Genomic DNA, 26,963 nt, shown 5'->3' with positions numbered 1-26,963 from the left:
CATGGTGTTGGTTGGTTGGCTGGTTAGTAGAGGAAATGTACATAATGTTCATGGTGTTGGTTGGTTGGCTGGTTAGTAGAGGAAATGTACATAATGTTCATGGTGTTGGTTGGTTGGCTGGTTAGTAGAGGAAATGTACATAATGTTCATGGTGTTGGTTGGTTGGCTGGTTAGTAGAGGAAATGTACATAATGTTCATGGTGTTGGTTGTTTGGCTGGGTTGCAGTGATAAGGATGAATTGTCAATGCCCAGGGTTGTTTGATGAACTGATTTCACACTCTGTTATGGAAAACAAACTAGCGAGGTCAACATGAAATTGTGCTACTTTGTCAAGCTGTTTTTCATAGTGTTGATTTCTGTTTATTTGTGCTTTCATCCAAATGATCTGTTGACTTCTGATTCTAAGGGAAATAATTGGAGGCTATCTTCTCCATAGGGGATAATGTCAAAATGTTTGTAATCCACATCTGATTACTTCAATCCGCTTCCTATTGTTTACTCTATCAATCTTTATTTATTGTGATCCTTTATCGCAGCAGTACCGTATAAAGACCATGGTTCCCTTTGCATAAAGCCTCCTGGGTTAGTTCCTTTTGCACATTGAATAACTTGTTCATTAGCTAGCTACCTATTCCCACTGTGTTGTCGCACCATGTCGGCCACATTTCCACCATATGGCTCACGAGCACTAATTAGAGTTATCACTCATTCTACTGTTAATTGCTTCCATGGAATCCTGGCGGGAGAGAAAGTGAGACTTTGAATGGTGGAGATGGAAAGATTAACGTACTGCTTCCATTCTCAGCAGTTTCTCTAAACTCACCAATCACTACAAGCTGTCATACCTTTCCCTTAGTTGCAGGAGGGATCGTTTTCTTAATTGCAGTATCAAAGTTGCCTAATGGCTGTTTTCTAATTACACTGAGTGTACGAACATTAGGAACATGACATAGAATGACCAGGTGAATCCAGGTGAAAGCTATGATCCCTTTTTGATGTCACTTGTTAAATCCACTTCAATCAGTGACAGGTTAAAGAAGGATTTTTAAGCCTTGAGACATGATTTGTGTATGTGTGCTTTTCAGATGGTGAGTGGGCAAGACAAAAGGTTTAAATGCCTTTGAACAGGGTATGGTAGTAGGTGCTAGGCACACCAGTTTGAGTGTGTCAAGAACTGCAACGCTGCTGTTTCTTTTACTCTCAACAGTTTCTCATGTGTATCAAGAATGGTCCACAACCCAAAGGACATTCAGCCAACTTGACACAACTGTGGGAAACATTGGAGTTAACATGGGCCAGCATTCCTGTGCCAAGCTTTCAACACCTTGTAGAGTCCATGCCCTGACGAATTGAGGCTGTTATGAGGGCAAAATGGGGTGCAACTCAATATTATTGTCACGACTTCCGCCGAAGTCGGTCCCTCTCCTTGTTCGGGCGGCGTTCGGCGGGCGACATCACCGGCCTTCTAGCCATCGCCGATCCACTTCTAATTTTCCATTTGTTTTGTCTTTGTTTTAAACACCTGGTTTCAATTCCCCAATTACATGTTCATTATTTAGCCTGAGGGTAGAGCGGCGGGTGAACGTCTGTTCCACTTGAGGCAGGGCACAGAGTTCGCCTTGGACTTCTGGACCCTGGCCAGCAGTGTGGGATGGAACGACAGGGCCCTGATCGATGCAGTCTGCGCGATGACGTCCGTCGGGAGTTGGCCTGCAGGGATACCACTTTGATGTTTGACCAGCTGGTGGACCTGTCCATCCGGCTGGATAACCTGCTGGCTACCCACGGACGTCTGGATCGGAGCCTGTCAGTTCCATCCCCCAGCACCACCGCTCCGACGCCCATGGAGCTGAGAGGTGCTGCGCTTAGGGCAACCGGAGGAGGGGCAGTTCCCTGTACCATCTGTGGCCGCAGAGGGCACACTGCTGGTTGGTGCTGGGGAGGTTCCTCTGGGAGTCGAGACAGCAGGCGGGGCATTCTTGTGTCACCCCAAATGAGTCGGCACCAGGCTCACTCAGAGCCCCCTGTTGCTCACATGTATTTGTTTATAAATTTTCCTGAGTTTTCCCCGCATTCCCAGCATAAGGCGCTCGTAAATTCAGGTGCAGCTGGGAATTTTATTGTCAGAGCATTTGCCCATAGTCTAGGGATCCCCATTGTTCCTGTGGATATGCCCTTCCCGGTGCACGCCCTAGATAGTCGACCATTAGGGTCAGGGCTAATTCGGGAGGCCACCACTCCACTGGGCATTGTAACGCAGGAGGGTCACAGGGAGAGAATTTGTTTTTTCCTTATTGATTATCTTGCGTTTCCCGTGGTGCTGGGCCTACCCTGGTTGGCCTGTCATGATCCCACTATTTCGTGGCAACAGAGGGCTCTCAAGGGGTTGTCACAAAAGTGCTCGGTGAGGTGTTAAGGGGTTTCCGTCGGTGCTACTATGGTGTCCAGATCAGGGCTCCACCATGTGTATCCCCTCTGAATATGTCGATTTGGCTCTCGCCTTCTGTAAGAAGAAGGTGACTCAATTACCACCCCATCGACGGGAGGATTGTGCGATATATCTCCTGGAAGACGCAGCACTTCCAGGAGTCACGTGTATCCCCTGTCACGTGAGGAGACGGCGGCTATGGAAACATATGTCTCCGAATCCCTGGGGCAGGGGTACATTCGGCCCTCCATTTCACCTGTCTCCCCGAGTTTCATTTTTGTGAAGAAGAAGGATAGAGGTCTGCACCCGTGCATTGACTATTGAGGTATCAACCAAATCACTGTGAGGTACAGCTACCCGCTACCTCTCATAGACAGTGTGATAGAGTCAATGCACGGGGCGCGCTTCTTCACAAAATTGGATCTCAGGAGTGCTTACAACCTGGTGCGTATCCGGGAGGGGGACGAGTGGGAGACCGCATTTAGTACCACCTTAGGGCACTAATGAGTACCTCGTCATGCCGTACGGGTTGATGAATGCTCCATCAGTCTTCCAGGCATTTGTAGACAAGATTTTACGGAACCTGCATGGGCAGGGTGTAGTGGTGTATATCGACGACATTCTGATATACTCCGCTACACGTGCCGAGCATGTGTCCCTGGTGCGCAGGGGGCTTGGTCGACTGTTGGAGCATGGCCTGTACGTCAAGGCTGAGAAATGTCTGTTCTTCCAACAGTCCGTCTCCTTCCTAGGGTACCGCATTTCCACTTCAGTGGTGGAGATGGAGAGTGACCGCATTTCAGCCGTGGGTAATTGGCCGACTCCTACCATGGTAAAGGAAGTGCAGTGGTTCTTAGCATTTGCCAACTACTGCCGGAGGTTTATCCGGGGTTTTGGTCAGGTAGCGGCTCCCATTACCTCACTACTGAAGGGGGGACCGGGGCGACTGCAGGGGTCAGCTGAGGCGGACAGGGCTTTTGGTCACCTGAAGGCTCTGTTTACCTCGACTCCCATACTCGCTCATCCAGATCCCTCTTTGGCGTTCATAGTGGACGTGGACGAATCCGAGGCAGGGATAGGAGCCGTGCTCTTTCAGCGCTCGGGTATGCCAGCAAAGCTCCGCCCCTGTGCTTTCTTTTCGAAGAAGCTCAGCCCGGCGAAGCAAAACTATGATGTGGGGGACCGGTAGATGTTGGCTGTTGTCAAGGCTCAGAATGCGTGGAGACATTGGCTTGAGGGGGCTAAACACCCTTTTCTCATCTGGACTGACCACCGCAATTTGGAGTACATCCGGGCGACGAGGAGACTGAACCCTCGCCAGGCAAGGTGGGCCATGTTCTTTACCCGTTTTGTTTTCACCCTGTCCTACAGACCAGGTTCCCAGAACGCTAAGGCAGATGCACTGTCCCGGATGTATGACACAGAGGAGCATTCCATGAATCACACTCCCATACTTCCGGCCTCTTGCCTGGTGGCACCGGTGGTGTAAGGAGCTGGATGAGGACATCGAGTGGCCGTTACGCACAGAGCCCACTCCCCCCCAGTGTCCAGCTGGGCGTCTGTACATTTTGTCTGCTGTCCACGACCGTTTGATTTATTGGGCCCACACGTCACCTCCTCTGGTCATCTTGGCATTGGTCGGAGAGTGCATTGTCTTCGTGGGAAGGACGTGAGGGTTTATGTTTCCTCCTGCTCAGTGTTCGCCCAGTGCAAGGCCCCTAGGCACCTGCTCAGAGGGAAGTTACAGCCCTTACCCATTCCACAACGGCCGTGGTCGCACCTATCGGTGGAATTCCTCATGGATCTTCCTCCCTCACAGGGTAACACCACAATCCTGGTTGTTGTGGATCAGTTCTCTAAGTCCTGCTGTCTCCTTCCTTTCCCTGGTCTCCCTACGGCCCTACAGACTGTGGAGGCTCTGTTTACACACGTCTTCCGGCACTACGGGGTGCCTGAGGATATAGTGTCTGATCGAGGTCCCTAGTTCACGTCAAGTTCTGGAGGGTGTTCATGGAACGTCTGGGGGTCTCAGTCAGCCTTTGCTCAGGCTTTCACCCCGAGAGTAACGGGCAGGTGGAGAGAGTAAACCAGGATGTGCGTAGGTTTCTGCGGTCTTATTGCCATGACCGGCCGGGGGAGTGGGCGGCGTTCATCCCCTGGACCGGTGTGGACCAAAAGTCGCTCCGCCACTCCTCCATTAACCTCTCCCCTTTCCAGTGTGTACTGGGGTATCAGCCGGTTCTGACACCTTGGCATCAGAGCCTGATCGAGGCTCCTGCGGTGTATGAATGGTTTAAGCGCTCGGAGGATACCTGGGACGCCGCTCATGTGCACCTGCAACGGGCCGTGAGGCGTCAGAAGGCGAGCGCCGATCGCCACCGCAGTGAGGCACACCGGGGGACCGGGTCTGGCTCTCGACCCGAAACCTGCCCCTCTGCCTGCCCTGCCGGAAGCTTGGCCCGCTGTTTGTGGGGCCATTTAAAGTCCTGAGGAGACTGAGGTTTGAGGTTTGCTACAGGTTACAGCTTCCCCCAGATTACCGTATTAACCCCTCGTTGGCTGGTCCACTCCAGGAGTCTGAGGTTCCTCCGCCCGCTCTGGACATCGAGGGGGCCCCGGCGTATGCTGTTCGAGCAATACTGGACTCGAGGCGTTTTGCGAAGGGCCGTCAGTACCTCGTGGAGTGGGAGGGGTACGGTCCGGAGGAGAGGTGCTGGGTGCCGGTGGAGGATGTTTTGGACCCTTCGTTGCTGTAGGAGTTCCACCGTCTCCATCCGGATTGCCTTGCGCCTCGTCCTCCGGGTCGTCCCAAAGGTCGGTGTCGACACGCTGCTGGAGCCGCTCGTCATCGGGGGGTGGGTACTGTCCCTCTCCTTGTTCGGACGGCGGTCGACATCACCAGCCTTTTAGCCATCGCAGTTCCACTTTTCATTTTCCATTTGTTTTGTCTTTGTTTTACACACCTGGTTTCAATTCCCAAATTACATGTTCATTATTTAACCCTGTTTGTTTATTGTAAGTTCAGTCCGATGTTTGTGGGCCTGGTGTTACTTCATGTATTTTGATATTTTGAGTAAAGTTCCTTGTGTTACTCATCTCTGCTGTCCTGCGCCTGACTCCTCTGCACCAGCTACACTCAGAGCCTTACAATTAGGAACGTGTTCCTAATGTTTTGTACATTTAGTGTGTATGAATTATAAATTGTCATTGTCGAAACAATCAAGAGTAGCATTGGTAAACTGACACCGTGTTACATTTTAATTTGCTTTTTTATTTGTAACGTAGTTAAATATGGCTGTCGTGTTCGCCTACATTAAGCCGAGCCAAGCCTAGGGCCAGGCGATATGGCCTAAAAATAATCTCTCTATTTTTTTCAAACTTAAGGGTGATTCACAATTTATAATGATATTTTTTTCATTTGGCTAAATTATCTTTTTTGTGTAATTAAATGTACATACACTGCATTTCAAACAGTCAGGATTAATCGGAAGAATTCAGGGGATTTAAAATAATACCTAAGCTAAATATAAGCCTAAGTATAACCATACGACCAACTAATTATTTATTTATTTTATCAAAATAGTTTTACCTGCTTTTTTGCAATAATCACTGATCTGTTTATGTAAATGACCTTTTTGTTACAAATGTAACCAGCACCATGTACAGTGCACATCCGCTAATAATGACCACATTTTATTGGTCACATACACATGGTTAGCAGATGTTACTGCGAGTGTAGCGAAATGCTTGTGCTTCTAGTTCCGACAATGCAGTAACATCTAACAAGTAATCTAACAAATTCACAACAACTACCTTATACTCACCAATGTAAGGGATGAATAAGAATACGTACATATAAATATATGGAGGAGCGATGGCCGTGCGGCACAGGCAAGATGCAGTAGATGGTATAGAACAGTATATACATGTGAGCTAAGTAATGATTAATCTCTGAAGCACAAGTCCACCTCTAGTGAGTAGCCAGCTGATCTTTATATTTAAAGTCTTACCAACTTGGACCTATTTGCTTTCTAAAGGTAGAACAGTTGAACTGTTATAAATACACCCTCCTGTCTGTCTCCAACTGTTATAAATACACCCTCCTGTCTGTCTCCAACTGTTATAAATACACCCTCCTGTCTGTCTCCAACTGTTTATAAATACACCCTCCTGTCTGCCTCCAACTGTTTATAAATACACCCTCCTGTCTGTCTCCAACTGTTTATAAATACACCCTCCTGTCTGTCTTCCACTGTTTATAAATACACCCTCCTGTCTGTCTCCAACTGTTCATAAATACACCCTCCTGTCCGTCTCCAACTGTTATAAATACACCCTCCTGTCTGTCTCCAACTGTTATAAATACACCCCCCTGTCTGTCTCCAACTGTTATAAATACACCCTCCTGTCTGTCTCCAACTGTTATAAATACACCCTCCTGTCTGTCTCCAACTGTTTATAAATACACCCTCCTGTCTGTCTCCAACTGTTATAAATACACCCTCCTGTCTGTCTCCAACTGTTATAAATACACCCTCCTGTCTGTCTCCAACTGTTATAAATACACCCTCCTGTCTGTCTCCAACTGTTTATAAATACACCCTCCTGTCTGTCTCCAACTGTTATAAATACACCCTCCTGTCTGTCTCCAACTGTTTATAAATACACCCTCCTGTCTGTCTCCAACTGTTTATAAATACACCCTCCTGTCTGTCTCCAACTGTTTATAAATACACCCTCCTGTCTGTCTCCAACTGTTTATAAATACACCCTCCTGTCTGTCTCCAACTGTTTATAAATACACCCTCCTGTCTGTCTCCAACTGTTTATAAATACACCCTCCTGTCTGTCTCCAACTGTTTATAAATATACCCTCCTGTCTGTCTCCAACTGTTTATAAATACACCCTCCTGTCTGTCTCCAACTGTTATAAATACACCCTCCTGTCTGTCTCCAACTGTTTATAAATACACCCTCCTGTCTGTCTCCAAGTGTTATAAATACACCCTCCTGTCTGTCTCCAACTGTTATAAATACACCCTCCTGTCTGTCTCCAACTGTTTATAAATACACCCTCCTGTCGGTCTCCAACTGTTTATAAATACACCCTCCTGTCTGTCTCCAACTGTTATAAATACACCCTCCTGTCTGTCTCCAACTGTTATAAATACACCCTCCTGTCTGTCTCCAACTGTTTGAACAATATACCCTGTTCACTTGGTTTAGATATTGAAATCAAGTGGCCTACCTGGATAAGATGATGCTTATTTCTCAGAATGTAAACAAGTTATAAATTCCTTATAAATGTGTCTTTTTATGCTCATTGCACATTTATAAAACACAGACTAGACAGCTAGCACATAAGTCTGCGTAAAAATGTTACTAGCGGTACTGCAATGCCACGTGCAACAGAAACAGAGCATTAATTTTCCAGAATCATGTTCAATAAATAAATGTGATTCTGGCTGACAACATAATGTTTGTTTCCAACATTTTCCTAAAAAAGTTAAATCTGCATCGTGTTTTGTTCTTTGCCACGATACTAATCAGTATCGGGATACTGGTAACATCACGACCCTAATACAGTGTGTTAATGAGTTCTTTTGAAACAATGTAAAACTTTTTGCAGCCCTCAAAGTGTGTTTTGAATTCATGATGATGTCGTCATACAGAATAGAACACACAAACATTTGTACTCAACAGGGAGTCTCGTCCCTCCGGTCCTCTTCAACCCTGCTCATTTAGCCATGCCTTGTTCTGATTTGACAGTCTCATGCTCAATGTTCCCCTGCTGTCACAAGCCTCCCCAAACAACAACTTTCTCACTGACACACGGTGTACCTTGGCATTTCCAGATCATCGCCAGCAGAGAATCGGCCACTGAGCCACAAATGTCGTGTGATGTTTTCAAATGCACTCTTGAATTATGGATGGCATTTGTTTATAAATAGAAAGGCCTGTCAATCCTGGCTGTGAACTGTACTAGGCCTATATCATTCTGTCAACAGTCCAGCCCAGGTGAGTATAGCACCTCATCTGACTTACACTATTGAAACAAGAATGTGCAAACAGTGTAAAGTTTTGCAATAGGGCTTGGACAGTATACTTGCCACTGTGGTGCTGTTAAGATGCCTCATAAGGGTTTATTTTGGGGTCATATGATTCCATATTAAATGTATTATACCCCGTCTACCAGAACACAGACCATGTTTATCATATAGCCTGGGATGTTTCCCTTTAGTGTTTTCATCTGCACATAAAAAAAATCCAGCAAAATGGATGCCTCCTTTCTCTTTTGTTTTCAGGCAATCAACGTGATTCATTTAATTTCATTGGAGGACATATGCTCTTTAATGCGACCCAGCAGCTGTAATACAGGGGCAAAGTGGCATTCATTACCTGTAACTCAATAAGGAGAGATTCTACAGACTCACACATGCTGGGGAGAGAGGGAGGAGTGGCGAGGGGGTGGGGGGAAGCTGCCACTCCGAATTTCCCCCATCTAATCGATTTAACCTTCACTCTGTCATGTCACGCCTTCAGGGTAAATATTTGTCACCAGGTGTATTTACTTGCAAATTGTTTCGAATAAATTAGTGAGGCAGGCGTTTACCCCGCCAATCGAATCACCCGCCGCAGTCGGCATTCGTCCCCGGGAAACATGGGGAGGTCAAGTCCTCCAAGCCAAAGCAATTGAGCATCTGGCCGGTTGCCTGAGCGGAGGAGCTAGGATAGCCAGCTAGATAAAGAAAAAGAGTCTGCTTAACACCCTGTTTCTGTTCTCTCCTGCCAGGAACAAGGCAGGTCGTTTCCCACCACTTAAAGCAACTACAGCAATTATCATTACAGAGTAAATTTACCTGAACACTCATCTCGACAAGTTCACCGTCTCTTACACACACATACACACACACACACACAGACACCACAGGTGGCCGGTGGCACCTTAATTGGGGAGGATGGGCTCATAGTAATGGCTGGAACGTCATAAGTGGAATGGTATCGAACACATCAAACACATTGTTTCCATCTGTTTGTTACTATTCCATTCTCTCCATTCCAGCCATTATTATGAGCCGTCCTCCCCTCACCAGCCTCATGTGACACACACAAACACACACACACTCCATCTAGCATTGGCCAAAATTACCTCGCAAACCTGTTTCCCTGCTTTCATCTTTTGAGTCGGCACTGCAGTTCCCTGATGAGTTGAGTGCACTTGACAGGATATTTGGTTCTTTTTGTCAGACTGTCTACATTATTCACTGCAGTCCACCGTCAATTTGTCGAGCGGATCTACAGGTTATAGCATTGTCTACTCAATTCGACAGATAGAAGCACTTTCAAAATGAATGCAATTCAGAATGTGCTCTGGCACACCTTCCCTTCATCATTGCCCATTTTGTCAGCTCCATAAGAGCTCATCTGGGCTAAGTAAAAAAGCATTTGTAATGCTGATATGCACAGGCTTTGACATCGAATCAGGAAGTTAGATTTATTTTAAAAGGGCAGATTTTGATAATGACTACCAGAAGTCTGGGTTATTTGCTTTGTCTTTCAGAATCCAAAGTCCCTCTCCCTCTTCTGTCTAAGGAGACGGGGAGTTTTTAATGAGGTGTTTTATTGCCTGCTCTTCAGAGGTATCCCCTGCTGGCAATCTCACCTTTAATATTTAAAATCATCCTCATACAAAATAATACTCTACGGGAGCAAGCTGCTGCTTATCTTCAGCTCTGAAATGCATAATTACTTCCCAGGTCCGGGGTACGTCTTTGGAAGTTCTTCCTAAGCTGTGAGCACTTGTTTAATTCAGTAGATTTGCAATTCAAAGATGGGTTCGTATGGGACCCTATAAAATCGGTTTTATATTTTGCCTGATTCCGTTCCATTTAGTTTGTCCAGTTTTCCCTTTTTTCTCTCTTTTTTTCAGGCTTTCACCCTCAAAATCTTTTTTTTATATAGAAAAACAACAAAATTGGATGTTCTAAGTCCACAACAATGCTTAAACCACATCAGGAGACCACTTTATGAAGTCTGGGAAAAATCTAAGATTTTAATGCGTGTGCACACTAGCCACTGACTATTGTTTGGTTAGCAGTGTTTCTGTGATTGCAGAATTTGAAAAACAAATGTTGACTGGATTGATGCAAATAATAATGATATCATTCTGCCAAGTAGGCATAGGCTACTTTGTAGTAAACATTTAATTGAGAAGGTTTTGTCGCTCTGGATAAGAGCGTCTGCTAAATGACTTAAATGTAAATGTAAATGTAAGATTATCTTTAGCAGTATGGCTTAAGGTTACACACCTCCTTGGTGCACAGTTTTGTTTTTGCCCAGGCACTACACAGCTAATTCAAATAATCAACTCATCATCAGCTGTGTAGTGCTAAGGCAAAAACCAAAACGTGCACCCAGGGGGGACCCCAGGACCGAGTTTGGAAGACCCTGGATTAGACATACATGCACACTGCACACAACACACACAGACAGTGGCATTCCTGTGTCGTTTCAGAAAGTTGCAGGAAAATTTGATTCACTGATGCATTTTGTTCATGTCTTGTGATTTGATTGGGCAAATGAATGCATTTTCTAATAAGTTCAATACATTTAGTTGTTTTCCTACTAAGTTCAATACATTTTGGACAATTGTTGAATTCTGTTTTAATGTCTGGATTCCGTGATCTAGCCGTGTTTTCCACAACGCAGATTTTATAGGGCCCTACTCGTAGTTATCATGATGGTAACCAACATTTTACTGCCACCTCTTAAACACATTAAAGGTTTAATGCATCTGTTTTCATCTAAACATTTCTGGGTAAAGAATTAAGTATCTTACTGTGATTCTTTTATTAGAATTTTAATTGAAAACAAACAAAAATAGCCTCTTAGCATAGAGCAATTTCTCAAGATAGAATTTTGTTAGAACTGTCTGGGAGTGGTCTGAGTGGGGAAGAGGAAATGAGCTGTTATTGACAGAGACGTTTGGAACTCTCTTTTTTCAAACAGCGCTTACACTATAAAAGGGAATAATTTTCAAAATTGTACAGTACTATTCCAACCTCATAGTGTGGATATATATATATAAAACACATTTTTAACAGCAATGGGTCTACAGCACAGTGGCATAGACGGTGAAACATTCTGAACATAGAAATAGAATGTATGCCTCACAATCCTTTCAGATAGAAATATAATAAATAGACCGGACACCATTCCATATTCTACACGACAAAAACAAAAATTCTACACGATACATTTCTATCTGAACGTTCTGTATCATTGCATCCTCTTAAACAGGCCCCATGATGTGTTCCTTATGGTGAAGGTAAGGTCTTTGTGGCCGACCCTATTGAAGTGTTTCAACAGTGGGTTCAGGATACACTATAAACCCAGTGATGAATCATCACCCTTCTATTCAACCTTCTGCTCTGTTCCTTCACCTCTTTGTGACCCCTTCCTCTCCTCCTTTTCATCCCACACAGCCCTGTAATGAAAGAGATTACTGCCATTCTATAGTGGCCTCTACAGTGTGTTTCCTCCTCTCTGTCCCTCATCTTGAACATTCTCACTGCTTCTTTCTGTAGAGTGGATATGGATATTCTGCCTCGCTCCCGTTGCAGTTGCTTACATGTTTATTTCCTGGGCCTCCCCTTGTCTGATTTTGAATGGCACCCGGTCCTCTGCATTAACTCACTTAACCATAGGAAGCTCAGCTTGTTTCCCCCATGCTACGTTTCCTCCTTAAGGCTCTGAGCAGGAGACCACCAACATGTACTCCTGTCATGACACCACTGGCTGTGTAATACAAGCCCAGGGTTATATTCTACAACACAGGAGGTTCAATGATAAATTCACAACAAAGTATTTTGAGTGATTAAACACACATTCAGGCTGAAAAGAAGCCCAGTGTTATGGGGGAAATAACAAGCCCCCTCTATGAAACATGCTGTCCCCACATGTGATTGATCACGGCAGAGAGAGCCACACATACAGCCCCCCCCCCCCCCCCGCCCTACGCTAAACCTATGGATATGCATGACTTACTCATAAATGGGAGATTATAAGAATCCAATGCGTTCCTTTTTTTGTTTGTTGGTGCTTCGAGATGGTATTCTGTGGCCATAACACAGAGGGACTTGGTTGCACATGCACACACACACACCCGCACACACACACACACACATCTGAAAGTCCTAACCATTAAGGAAATGGGTCGTTTGGAAGGCAACTTGCATCACCTAAATGTGACACAAAGAGATAAAGGCGGCACTCGACATCCATTTGGCTATTGCTATGTCGTCGAAACGCTTTGATGTCCATTTCCTTTAAGCTTGCTTGTGTGAAGATGCTAATTAGTAAAGTAATTGTGTGTTGCTAGCTTTCCCGTAATTTGCAGAAGCCTGTGACCCATGCAGAGGCTCAGTATAATATAGCATCTTTAATAGAAGGGAAGTGGTGTCATCACTGGCCTTGGCACTTTGAACAGCAGCAATTATCTGATATCAGTACACCACGGGCCTAGCTTTGCTAGAGCTCAGTGCACAAATATGCTAGTTATAACCTAAGACAAATGACTCATTACATGTCATTGAATGATGCTGATGATTCATATTTAGCTGCCAAGGATGTGCACTTACCAGTAGATGGGTCATTTCTTGGAAAGGGAGTGATTATTACCACATATAATGTCGCCTTTCGTTTACTGAGGATAAACTGGCTTGACTCACGATGGAAGAATGAAGATGGCAAGACTAATCATGTTTAATGACTTTCCAGGGAAAGAATGCAAATGTAGGAACATGTGTATGAGCACTCTCTCTCTCTTTACCCGTTTTCCTTTATCTACCTACAGTAAGATCCAATCTCTATCTAGACTAGTGGTTCTAGAAAGAAAACAAACACGTCAGCCTGACCCACCACAACAGAGAGTGGGTGTCTTCTAAATGCCTACTCAGACCTGTTCCATTCTGTTCTGTTCTATTCCTTATAGATTAATCATAGCTTTGTAGCAGAGTGGATGTTCTGTGATATTACCAAGGTCTCTCCTTTTGTTCTCCTCTTGTAATGACATGGAGCAGTGGACATCGGTGCTGTTTTATGAGCATGGCCTTATTTCTATTACAGCATATTGGATGACTAATTTATATTCAATTCACCCACCTCAATGTAACATCGATAGGTCTAGGCTACAACTTGATGCTCAAATTTTCTGTATTACCAATCTTGATGTTGCTACAACCTAGCCTATGAATGTTTAAAATGTTTATAACACATCTACGTGCTCTCCCCACCAAATATCTTAGTTAGTTATAAAATTGCGTGACTAAGATCTCCTCTGCAAAAATGTCAAAATGAATGACCGATTTCTTGACTTATCTTAGATTAATTCTGACTATTTTGAGGAGGTGTATACTGGCTATGGCGTCTCAAACTATACAAACAGTACTATTGCCCCTTTTTTCTTGTTTTTCAAGCAAAGGTCTTTTAAGGGAGTATGTGAGCACACTCATTTGGTTCACTTAGCCGACTTCAGCCAGTGAGCTGAAGCATGCTGACGCCAGCTAGCTAACATAATTTAATTAGTTCAAAACTGTACAACTATTATCTTTTACTCTCTGAGTCAACTAGTGCTAGCTAGCTGTAGGTTATGCTTTCAGTACTAGATTCATTTTCTGATCCTTTGATTGGGTGGACAACATGTCAGTTCATGCTGCAAGAGTTCTGATAAATTGGAGGACGTCCTCCGGAAGTAGTCATAATACCTGTGTATGTCTATGGATTGGGGTGAGATCCATGAGCTTCCTGTGTTTTCTATTGAAGTCAATGTATCCAGAGGAGAACGGAAAATAGCTGTTGTCCTGCTATATCATGGTGCTACCCCAGAGAGTGCTGTTGACGCTACTGTAGACCTTCATTGCAAAACAGTGTGTTTTAATAAGTTATTTGGTAACATGTAAATATATTTAGTTTAGTTTGGGCTCCCGAGTCTAAGGCACTGCATCTCAGTGCAAGAGGCATCACTACAGACCCTGGTTCGAATCCAGGCAGTATCACATCTGCCCGTGATTGGGAGTTCCATAGGGTGGCACACAATTGGCCCAGGGTCATCTGGTTTTGGCCGGGGTAGGCTGTATTTGTAATAAGAATGTATTATTAACTCACTTGCCTTGTTAAATTTAATAAAATCACTATTTTTATTTTTATGAAAATCACTGAGTGTGATGGTCCTCCCCTTCCTCCTCTGAGGACCTTCACTGCCATGGATATTATGTTGCAGGAGTATCAGTGACTCAGCATTGTAAAATGTTTGAAATGGAGAAGACTGATATTCCAGCTGGTGAGTAATACACTGGCAATAGAACTGGATTTAATGTAGAAACTGATTTTTACAGAGACTTCATTGGTGTTTTGTTGTATTTGAACAATGGTTTTACCTTTGAAGGGGGTACAGAAGTATACATAACAATATGCTATCGGGTGCTGAAATGTGCTAATGGGTCAGGTGCTGAAATGTGCTATTAGGAGTGACAAGTATTATCTATATGCTGGTACTAGTTATGCTGAAGAAGACCCTTTACTATTAAAATAATACACTGCTCAAAATATAAAGGGAACACCAAAATAACACATCCTAGATCTGAATGAATGAAATATTCTTATTAAATACTTTTTTCTTTACATAGTTGAATGTGCTGACAACAAAATCACACAAAAATGATCAATGGAAATCAAATTTATCAACCCATGGAGGTCTGGATTTGGAGTCACACTCAAAATTAAAGTGGAAAACCACACTACAGGCTGATCCAACTTTGATGCAATGTCCTTAAAACAAGTCAAAATGAGGCTCAGTAGTGTGTGTGGCCTCCACGTGCCTGTATGACCTCCATACAACGCCTAGGCCTGCTCCAGATGAGGTGGTGGATGGTCTCCTGAGGGATCTCCTCCCAGACCTGGACTAATGCATCCGCCAACTCCTGGACTCCTGGACAGTCTTTGGTGCAACAGGCCCTGTCCAGGAGTTGGCGACATGTGCTCAGTGTGAACCTGCTTTCATCTGTGAAGAGCACAGGGCGCCAGTGGCGAATTTGCCAATCTTGGTGTTCTCTGGCAAATGCCAAACGTCCTGCACTGTGTTGGGCTGTAAGCACAACCCCCACCTGTGGACGTCAGGCCCTCATACCACCCTCGTGGAGTCTGTTTCTGACCGTTTGAGCAGACACATGCACATTTGTGGCCTGCTGGAGGTCATTTTGCAGGGCTCTGGCAGTCCTCCTCCTGCTCCTCCATGCACAAAGGCGGAGGTAGCGGTCCTGCTGCTGGATTGTTGCCCTCCTACGGCCTCCTCCACGTCTCCTGATGTACTGGCCTGTCTCCTGGTAACGCCTCCATGCTCTGGACACTACGTTGACAGACACAGCAAACCTTCTTGCCACAGCTCGCATTGATGTGCCATCCTGGATGAGCTGCACTACCTGAGCCACTTGTGTGGGTTGTAGACTCCGTCTAGAGTGAAAGCACCGCCAGCATTCAAAAGTGACCAAGCCAAGCACTGAGAAGTGGTCTGTGGTCACCACCTGCAGAACCACTCCTTTATTAGGGGTGTCTTGCTAATTGCCTATAATTTCCACCTGTTGTCTATTCCATTTGCACAACAGCATGTGAAATTTATTGTCAATCAGTGTTGCTTCCTAAGTGGACAGTTTGATTTCACAGAAGTGTGATTGACTTGGAGTTACATTGTGTTGTTTCAATGTTCCCTTTAATTTTTTGAGCATTGTATATACAATGCACGCACATACATTTTACTTACGTGTGACCCTGGGAATCAAACCCACTATCCTGGCATTGCAAGTACCACTCTATACCAACTGAGCTACAGAGGACCACACTGTGTCACTGTTCAATGCTGTTCTTCCAATGCTGCACTATGATGTTTCAATGACAGCCGACTGGCTATTTAACTTCTGATCTAGTGTCCAGTGATCAACACTGATTTTAACTATAACCTATTAGTTATTTTTCCTTTCACAAAATCACAAATCAAATTTCAGCTCAGGCGATTCTACAGTAACAATGCCTTGGCAAGACAACGGTTAGCAAGCACTTGAGGTTCCACCGAAGAAGAAAACAAACAATGCCTCACCGACCACAAACCATGTCGGTGCATCTGCACTTAGTTGTCATGACAACAATTCATTTAAAAAATTGTAAATAAAGATGATGCCATTCCAGTGCCTTTGAGGAAATGTTATTAGCATGTCAAGCTCTCTGGAGAAAACAGGATGTTTATGAATGGTGGCCATTGGCTATGTTCTCCTAAACCTGCACGTTAGAAGGTAGAGGTCATTAGCGGACTGATTAGCATCAGCCCCACCCTCAACCAATAGGGAAGGTTTGTGGGCAGAGTATGCTAATGACACTGAGCAAACAAACCACCATCAGTCAGCAAGCACCATAGACCTGTCCCCCGGCCAGCCTGATGCTTCTAATACAGACCATGGCCTCTGGGTCCTGCTCTGTTTGTGATTTCACGTCTGAGTGGTCAGAGGCCTGATACGTGGTATCCACATGCCCAGCGTATGTTACAGTTGTCTTGCCCAGGGGAGAGCAGTGTGTCCTTCATCCTCCCTGAGACAAGATGAAGGGCCAGAGGATCCCTGTTAATGTGGGGAGTTTTTGTACACACACACACACACACACACACACACACACACACACACACACACACACACACACACACACACACACACACACACACACACACACACACACACACACACACACACAGAGTCACCTGGTCAGACATCTGTGTTACTTTTTCTTAAACATATCCTGATGCCTACTATTGTGGGTCAGGCAAATAACAACAGGGGCTACATGTGTATGATGAAACCTTGCAGCATTCTACTAAAATGGGATTTGTGTGAATAACACACTTTGGAATTATATGTGAACTCTAGAACACTATTACTATTCATATGCTAGAAATCTGTTGAAGGCTTTAGGATTTTCAAAAGACCCTGTGACAAGCACACTATCATTTCCATCACATACTTAGATTTACATAGGACCTGTTTTGTAATTCATGGATAGAATAATGCACGACACAACGCAGAGAGCCTGGATACAGCCCTTAGCCATGGTATATTGGCCATATTCCACAACCCCCTGAGGTGCCTTAATGCTATTAAAAGCTGGTTCCCAATGTAATTAGGGCAGTAAATGTTTTGTCATGCGAGTGGTATACGGCCTGTCAACCAATCAGCATTCAGGGCTTGAACCACCCTGTTTATAATACAGTTTTATTTATTTATTTTATTTTATTTAACCTTTATTTAACTAGGCAAGTCAGTTAAGAACAAATTCTTATTGACAATGATGGTCTACCCAGGCCAAACCCGGATGACGCGGGGCCAATTGTGCGCTGCCCTATGGGACTCCCAATCACGGCCGGTTGTGATACAACCTGGATACAGGCTGTAACGTAACAGAAGGAGAAGTCTGGCCTTTACAACAGCTTTTGCTCTCCCTGCTGATACTTAAATAAAACCAATAAAACCACGAGGAAAATGCACTCTGCCTGCCTTTGTTTTTAGTGCTTTTAGCCAATAGCCATTACGGCTTTCTTCCCATGTTCACCACCCCCTTAACGGAGATAACAATTATAGATCAAAGTGGACTCTCCCTCTAGGGTTGTAATGTAATTGACTGTTTGGCTGTTGTTTTTTGCCTCCTATGTTCTTTTTCTATCCACTAAAGTAGCAACAAACACTGCAGGTAGTGTATGTACTGAAGAGCACTGGCTATCGATATGAATATGAGCTTGTGGGAGACTGCTGGGTCATTTTATACAATTTTACTTGAGAAAAACCGAACTTATTTGAATAAAACACTAAATGTGTTGCTGTAGTTTGTCCATAAATCATACAAATTGTATACTAGTTGAAGTTTACATTCAACTTTAATATTTATTACGTACAAACACAGTGTCTGTAGACGTGTCTCATTACAATAACTATTTTTCAAGTTCCTGTAAAAACACCAATCACTTTTTAAATAGTTTTATTCACCCCATAATGCATCATCTAAAGGAGTAGTAGAAGTTAAGTAAGTAAATGTAACGGCGTTCGTCTGTTGAAGGAAGAGAGTCGGACCGAAATGCAGCGTGTTTGTTACTCATGATCTTTAATGAACGAAAACGAAACGATACATGAAATAACTCAATACAAAAACAACAAACGGAACGAGAAACCTATTACAGCCTATCTGGTGAAACTACACAAAGACAGGAACAATCACCCACAAAATACAAAGTGAAACTCAGGCTACCTAAATACGGTTCCCAATCCGAGACAACGAGAATCACCTGACTCTGATTGAGAATCGCCTCAGGCAGCCAAGCCTAACTAGACACACCCCTAATCATTCACAATCCCAATAATACAAAAATCCCAATACGAAATACAACAACAAAACCCCATGTCACACCCTGGCCTGACCAAATATATAACGAAAACACAAAATACAATGACCAAGGCGTGACAGAACCCCCCCCTAAGGTGCGGACTCCCGGACGCACCTCAAAACCATAGGGAGGGTCCAGGTGGGCGTCTGTCCATGGTGGCGGCTCCGGCTCAGGACGTGGACCCCACTTCATTAATGTCCTAGTTCCTCCCCTTCGCATCCTGGGATAATCCACCCTCTCCGCCGACCATGGCCTAATAGTCCTCACCCAGATCCCCACTGGACTGAAGGGCAGCTTGGGACAGAGGGGCAGCTCGGGACAGAGGGGCAGCTCGGGACAGAGGGGCAGCTCGGGACAGAGGGGCATCTCGGGACAGAAGCAGCCCGGGACTGAGGGGAAGCCCGGGACTGAGGGGAAGCCCAGTACTGAGAGGAAGCCCAGTACTGAGAGGAAGCCCAGTACTGAGATGAAGCTCAGGCAGGTAGTAGGCTCCGGTAGATCCTGGCTGGCTGGCGGAACTGGAAGATTCTGGTTGACTAGCAGATCTGGAAGAGACTGGTTGACTGGCAGATCTGGAAGAGACTGGGTGACTGGCAGATCTAGAAGATCATGGCTGACTGGCGGATCTGGAAGAGACTGGGTGACTGGCAGATCTAGAAGATCATGGCTGACTGGCGGATCTAGCTGCTCTATGCAGACTGACAGCTCTGACTGCTTCTTACAGACTGACAGCTCTGGCTGCTTCGAACAGACTGACAGCTCTGACTGCTCCATGCAGGCTGACAGCTCTGACTGCTCCATGCAGGCTGGCAGCACCTTGCAGACTGGCAGCTCCTTGCAGACTGGTGCTCTGGCTGCTTCATGCAGACTGACAGCTCAGGCTGCTTCATGCAGACTGACAGCTCTGGCTGCTTCATGCAGACTGACAGCTCAGGCTGCTTCATGCAGACTGACAGCTCTGCCTGCTTCATGCAGGCTGACAGCTTTGGCTGCTTCATGCAGACTGACAGCTCTGGCTGCTTCATACAGACTGACAGCTCTGACTGCTCCATGCAGGCTGACAGCTCTGACTGCTCCATGCAGGCTGGCAGCACCTTGCAGACTAGCAGCTCCTTGCAGACTGGCAGCTCTAGCTGCTTCATGCAGACTGACAGCTCAGGCTGCTCCGAACAAGCAGGAGGCTCCGGCAGCGCTGTAGAGAAGGAAGGCTCTGATAGCGCTGAACAGGCGGGAGACTCCGACGGCACAGGAGGGAAGGAAGGCTCTGGCTGTGCTGAACAGATGAGGCGCACAGAAGGCCTGGTGCGTGGTGCTGGAACTGGTGCTACAGGATTGAGGACACGCACAGGAAGCCTGGTGCGGGGAGCTGCTACCGGAGGACTGATGTGTGGAGGTGGCTCTGGATAGACCGGACCGTGCAGGCGCACTGAAGCTCTTGAGCACCGAGCCTGCCCAAGCTTACCTGGCTCGATGCCCACTCTAGCCCGGCCAATATGAAGGGCTGGTATGAACCGCACCGGGCAATGCACCCGCACTGGAAACACTGTGCGCTCCATAGCATAACACGGTGCCTGCCCGGTCTCTCTAGCCCACCGGTAAGCACAGGGAGTTTGCGCAGGTCTCCTACCTGGCATAGCCATACTCCCTTTAAGCTCCCCCCCAATAATTTTTTTGGGCTGCTTTTCGGGCTTCCTTGCCAACCGTGTTCCCTCGTATCGTCGGCTCCTATCTCCGGCTGCCTCTGCTCTCCTTAGTGCCTCCACCTGTTCCCATGGGAGGCGATCTCTTCCAGCCAGTATCTCCTCCCAAGTGTAACAAACTTTACCATCCAACACGTCTTCCTATGTCCATTCTACGAATAGTTCATCCTCCTTTTGCTGCTCCAGCCGTCGCTGTCGCTGCCTGTTAACACGCTGCTCGGTCCGTGAGTGTTGGGTGATTCTGTAACGGCGTTCGTCTGTTGAAGGAAGAGAGTCGGACCGAAATGCAGCGTGTTTGTTACTCATGATCTTTAATGAATAAAACAAAACGCTACATGAAATAACTAAATACAAAAACAACAAACGGAACGTGAAACCTATTACAGCCTATCTGGTCAAACTACACAAAGAAAGGAACAATCACCCACGAAATACAAAGCGAAACTAAGGCTGCCTAAATACGGTTCCCAATCCAAGACAACGAGAATCACCTGACTGATTAGGAATCGCCTCAGGCAGCCAAACCTATACCACACCCCTAATCAGCCGCGATCCCAAATAATACAAACCCCAATACGAAAACAACATATAAACCCATGTCACACCCTGGCCTACCCAAACATATAACTAAAACACAAAATACCATGACCAAGGCGTGACACCCTGTTACATCCTGTACCATAGTCATTATAATGTCCAGCCCTGTACCATACAATAGTCATTATAATGTCCAGCCCTGTACCATACAATAGTCATTATAATGTCCAGCCCTGTACCATACAATAGTCATTATAATGTCCAGCCCTGTACCATACAATAGTCATTATAATGTCCAGCCCTGTACCATAAAGTCATTATAATGTCCAGCCATGTTACATCCTGTACCATAGTCATTATAATGTCCAGCCCTGTACCATACAATAGTCATTATAATGTCCAACCCTGTACCATACAATAGTCATTATAATGTCCAGCCCTGTACCATACAATAGTCATTATAATGTCCAGCCCTGTACCATACAATAGTCATTATAATGTCCAGTCCTGTTACATCCTGTACCATAGTCATTATAATGTCCAGCCCTATACCATACAATAGTCATTATAATGTCCAGCCCTGTACCATACAATAGTCATTATAATGTCCAGCCCTGTACCATACAATAGTCATTATAATGTCCAGTCCTGTACCATACAATAGTCATTATAATGTCGAGTCCTGTACCATACAATAGTCATTATAATGTCCAGCCCTGTACCATACAATAGTCATTATAATGTCCAGCCCTGTACCATACAATAGTCATTATAATGTCCAGCCCTGTACCATACAATAGTCATTATAATGTCCAGTCCTGTTACATCCTGTACCATAGTCATTATAATGTCCAGCCCTGTACCATACAATAGTCATTATAATGTCCAGCCCGGTTGCTATTCTTGGCCTTTAATTAAGTATCCAAAATGACTCTGTACGACTGAGTCCCAATCAAGACAACAACAGATGTGCATGTGTAGAGAAGGAACCCTCTTTTCCCTAGTGGTGGGATTTTAAGCTTCTTCCCAAAAATCTCAATAAAAAAATGTATTTGAGTCAACCAGGAACATATAATACAGTTTGCTTCACGGAATCAGAAGTCTGGCTTTACAACAGTCCCATGTTCACCACAGTCCCATGTTCACCACAGTCCCATGTTCACCACAGTCCCATGTTCACCACAGTCCCATGTTCACCACACCCTTAACGGCAATGGCAATTATATCCTTCTGTAGTGGTCCTTCTGTAGCTCAGTTGGTAGAGCATGGCGCTTGTAACGCCAGGGTAGTGGGTTCGATTCCCGGGACCACCCATACGTAGAATGTATGCACACATGACTGTAAGTCGCTTTGGATAAAAGCGTCTGCTAAATGGCATATATTTATTTATTTATTTTTATTTATATTTATATTTATATACCGAACACAAATATAAACGCAACAGTTGATCCCATGTTTCATGAGCTGAAATAAAAGATACCAGAAATGTTCCATAGGCACACAAAGCGTATTTCTCTCAAATGTAGTGCACAACTGTGTTTGTATCCCTGTTAGTGAGCATTTCTCCTTTGCCAAGATAATCCATCCACCTGACAGGTGTGACATATCAAGAATCTGATTAAACAGCATGATTATTACACAGGTCCATCTTGTGCTAGGGACAACAAAAGGCCACTCTAAAATTAGCAGTTTTGTCACACAACACAATACCACCGATGTCTCAAGGTTTGAGGGAGTGTGCAATTGGCATGTTGACTGCAGGAATGTCCACCAGAGCTGTTGCCAGATAATTTAATGTTCATTTCCCTACCATAATGTTGTTTTAGAGAATTTGGCAGTATGTCCAACCGGCCTCAAAACCGCAAACCACGTGTAACCACGCCAACCTACGACCTCCACATTCGGCATCTTCACCTGCGGAATAATCTGAGACCAGCCACCCGGACAGCTGATGAAACTGTGGGTTTGCACAAATGAATAATTTCTGCAGAAACTGTCAGCAACCGTCTCAGGGAAGCACAGCTGCGTGCTCGTCAGCCTCGCCAGAACCTGACTGCCGTTCAGCGTCGTAACCGACTTCAGTGGACAAATGTTCACCTTCCATGGCCATTGACATGCTGGAGAAGTGTGCTTTTCATGGAACAATCCCAGTTTTAACTGGACCGGGCAGATGGTTGACAGTGTGTATGGCGCTGTGTGAGCGAGCGGTTTGCTGATGTCAACGTTGTGAACAGAGTGCTTCACAGTTTTTCACAATTTCTGACATTTAAGCCTAGTAACAATTCCCTGTCTTAGGTCAGTTAGGATCACCACTTAATTTTAAGGATGTGAAATGTCAGAATAATAGTAGAGAGAATTATTTATTTCAGATTTCATTTCTTACATCACATTCCCAGTGGGTCAGAAGTGTACATACACTCAATTAGTATTTGGTAGCATTACCTTTAAATTGTTTAACTTGGGTCAAACGTTTTGGGTAGCCTTCCACAAGCTTACCACAATAAGTTGGGTACATTTTGGCCAATTCCTCCTGACAGAGCTGGTGTAACTGAGTCAGGTTTGTAGGCCTCCTTGCTCGCACACTCTTTTTCAGTTCTGCCCACAAATTGTCTATGGGTTTAGGTCAGGGCTGTGATGTTGGCCACATCAATACCTTTACTTTGTTGTCCTTAAGCCAGTCTGGTATTAATTTACACTTTTCTCACCAAAGTACATTAATCTCTAGGAGACAGAGCGTGTCGTCTTTCTGAGCGGTATGACGGCTGCATGTTCCTATGATGTTTATACTTGCGTACTATTGTTTGTACAGATGAACGTGGCACCTTCAGGCGTTTGGAAATTGCTCCCAAGGATGAACCAGACTTGTGGAGGTCTACAAAAAAAATTCTGAGGTCTTGGCTGATTTCTTTGATTTTCCCATAATGTCAAGAAAAGAGGCACTGAGTTTGAAGGTAGGCCTTGAAATACATTCACTAGGTACACCTCCAATTGACTCAAATTATATCAATTAGCCTATCAGAAGCTTCTAAAGCCATGACTTAATTTCCTGTAATTTTCCAAGCTGTTTAATGGCACTGTCAACTTAGTGTATGTAAACTTCTGACCCACTGGAATTATGATGCAGTGAATTATAAGTGAAATAATCTGTCTGTAAACAATTGTTGGAAAAAGTACTTGTGACATGCACAAAGTAGATGTCCTAACCAAGACATTTGTGGAGTGGTTGAAAAACAAGTTTTAATGAAGTGAAACCTAAGTGTATGTAAACTTCCAACTTCAACTGTATAACCTACCTTTCGTAATATTTCCCCTAATGTTATTAGCCTACCTCCACTTTCTCTCTCTATTGTTGCTTGATTCCTTCCCTGCTTTCAACAGTTCAGTGAAATAAGTTGTTGTCCTTATCTTCATCCTTCTAATGACATCCTTGAATAATATACTGTCGGACTAGAATTAGATACGGAAGGCTTTCACTTCTCTTCACGACGATTGAATGGTTATGGGTCCGAATAATTAACTTCTATAGCCTTCTGCCATCACGCATTCGCTCTTCTTTCAAACTTCCCATGAGTTCTGTTGGCTGCTGTATTTGACATTCAGCAAAAAAAGAGGTTGTGTGCCTCTTCGAATAGTCTACTGTTATAAGAAATGCTAAACAAATTATGTCCAGCAAGCTGTTCTAGTCTAGCTTTTCCTGCATGGGACTCCAAGAGCTATGAGGCGTTTTTTAAGGAAAGAGGCCAACATTTATATTGTTTGGTTCAGTGTAGATCAAAGTGGACTCTCCCTGTAGGGTTGTAATGTAATTTGGCTGCTGTTTTTTGCCTCCTCTGTTCTTCTTTTATCCACTAAAGTTGCAACAAACACTGCAGGTAGTGTATGTACTGAAGAGCACTGGCTATTGATATCCAATTTATCATAAGCGCCGAATACAACAGGTGTAGGCATTACTGTTAAATGCTTACGTGCCCCTTCCAAACAATACAGATTTCAAAAGTAAGAAAAATGTGCAAAAAAATAAAAAGGTGTACTGGTACCGAGTCAATGTGCAGGGCTACGAGGTAGTTGAGGTTTCTAGGGAGAAATCTCAACTCAATATGAGCTTGTGGGAGACTTCTCAGTCTTCTTTGTAAACCCAGAGAACACACTTTTTTAATCTACAATATCAGCATTGACAGAAAAGTCAAACAGAACATTCCCATTTCTCATGTTAAGCATTGCTTCGACATTCACAGAATTATAGATCCACATACATAATTGTCATCCTTGTTGGGATGATGAGTCATTACAAGGCTATTACCAGTGCCATAGCAATCAATCGGCACAGTGTTTTGAGGTTGCATTGGTATTGATTTGTAGGCAACATCTCATCAGTCTTGAGCACTTCTTCCAGTTCATTAGGTTGGCAGCCATAAGGGCCTCCATTTGTTCCGGGAGGTTGGCACCGCCACTCAATTAATCTGTAACTTCTAAGGAATGTGTGTTTAAACAGAGCCAAGGCCACAGGCATCCCTCATCCTCTCCTTGTCCATTTGTCAACATCACAGGGGTTGAGGTTTGGAGGTTTGTGTACAGGCTCCCCCACCGCAGCACAATGGGCATTTGTTATGTTACAGCGACTGAGTAGCACTGTATCCGCCATCAGCCAATCGGGGCATCTGGTCCAGAGTGGGCATCATTAGTTTGAAGTTGATTGATTCGCCCAGCAACAACCCTTTTAGTTGTATAAGTCATGCTGTTGATGTTAATTGCAATAGGAGCGGTAGAGAAGGGCCAGTTGTGTAGTAGTGGAGTGTTTGGTTGTACACGATGACATGCTGTGTAGTGCCTCAGTAGTGCTTTTACTAGTGTCAACTTATCTATGTTTGTGTGAGTTTGATTGTCTATGTGTGTGGAAGTTTGTTTTGTATACTGTGCTGTGTACAAATCCTACTCTATTCAGTGTTTTTGGGATACTTTGGGTTCACTTGGACAGGGATGCAATTGTTTTTGCAACTTTTTAAAGCAGGCATGCAAGGGGTCTAAAAGTAGGGACTCTGTTTGAAGGACATAGCTTTCCTTCCACTGTGCAGCAGTGTGCTTATCATGCAGGCCCGACACTGCCGACAACCATCTGGGATTTCATAGTAATTTACCTCACCAAAACACAGTGCCCACAGTTAATTAACAAAGCAGCATGTGTATATTAAAAATCCTGCTAAGACAGAGAGGAGAATGGAAGAATAGAACAGGTATCATTACCATGTAGAATGTCTGAGTATAAGTAACTCATTTATATACCGTGTTTGGATATTGAATGCAATGGTTCTTCCTAGAAATGTTTAATTAACACAGCGCTTCAATACGTTACATTTGGTTTCATTTGAGGGATAACCAAAAGTGGCTTGTGTGAACATTAGTGCTTTGCTTGAGAGCCCCTAAAGTGTAAGATATTAAATGAATGGTATTATGTTAATAATACTTGCGCTACGTGTACGTTTGCAGTGTGAGCAATCGTAGTTTCGCTTCATTGTACCTTTGAAAAAAGGATGGTTATTTTCTTACACTTTAGAGTCGCTCATTTGGATTTCAGTGTCCAAATGTCTTAAGTGTACATTTAGTTTTTTTCGAAGGCCACAGTAATTCCATTAAGTGTTTCTATCAAAAGTATTTTACCATGCCATCATTATAATAACACAACGGAACAGAGGTTAGGAAAAGTCACGATAGCTGATAGCTGAAAAGTCATGGTAACTGACATGTATAGTCATATTAATTGCGTCTTAGTCACCTTGTGCTCAATATCTCATACACTTCTGTCAGAATTCTTGTTTCGTTTTAATGGTG

At 44.4% G+C, this 26,963-nt stretch overlaps 1 protein-coding gene across 3 annotated transcripts in view; it reads left to right on the top strand.

Annotated features, from left to right (window-relative positions):
* dpp6a (dipeptidyl-peptidase 6a) overlaps positions 1–26,963 on the top strand; it is a 345,755-nt gene that overhangs the window by 158,387 nt on the left and 160,405 nt on the right. The gene's annotated exons all lie outside the window — the stretch shown is intronic.

The sequence above is a fragment of the Oncorhynchus gorbuscha genome, linkage group LG12, assembly GCF_021184085.1.
Source record: "Oncorhynchus gorbuscha isolate QuinsamMale2020 ecotype Even-year linkage group LG12, OgorEven_v1.0, whole genome shotgun sequence".
Taxonomy (NCBI): domain Eukaryota; kingdom Metazoa; phylum Chordata; class Actinopteri; order Salmoniformes; family Salmonidae; genus Oncorhynchus; species Oncorhynchus gorbuscha.
The sequence above is the reverse complement of the archived record's forward strand: the minus strand, read 5'-3'. Positions and strand labels throughout refer to the sequence as shown.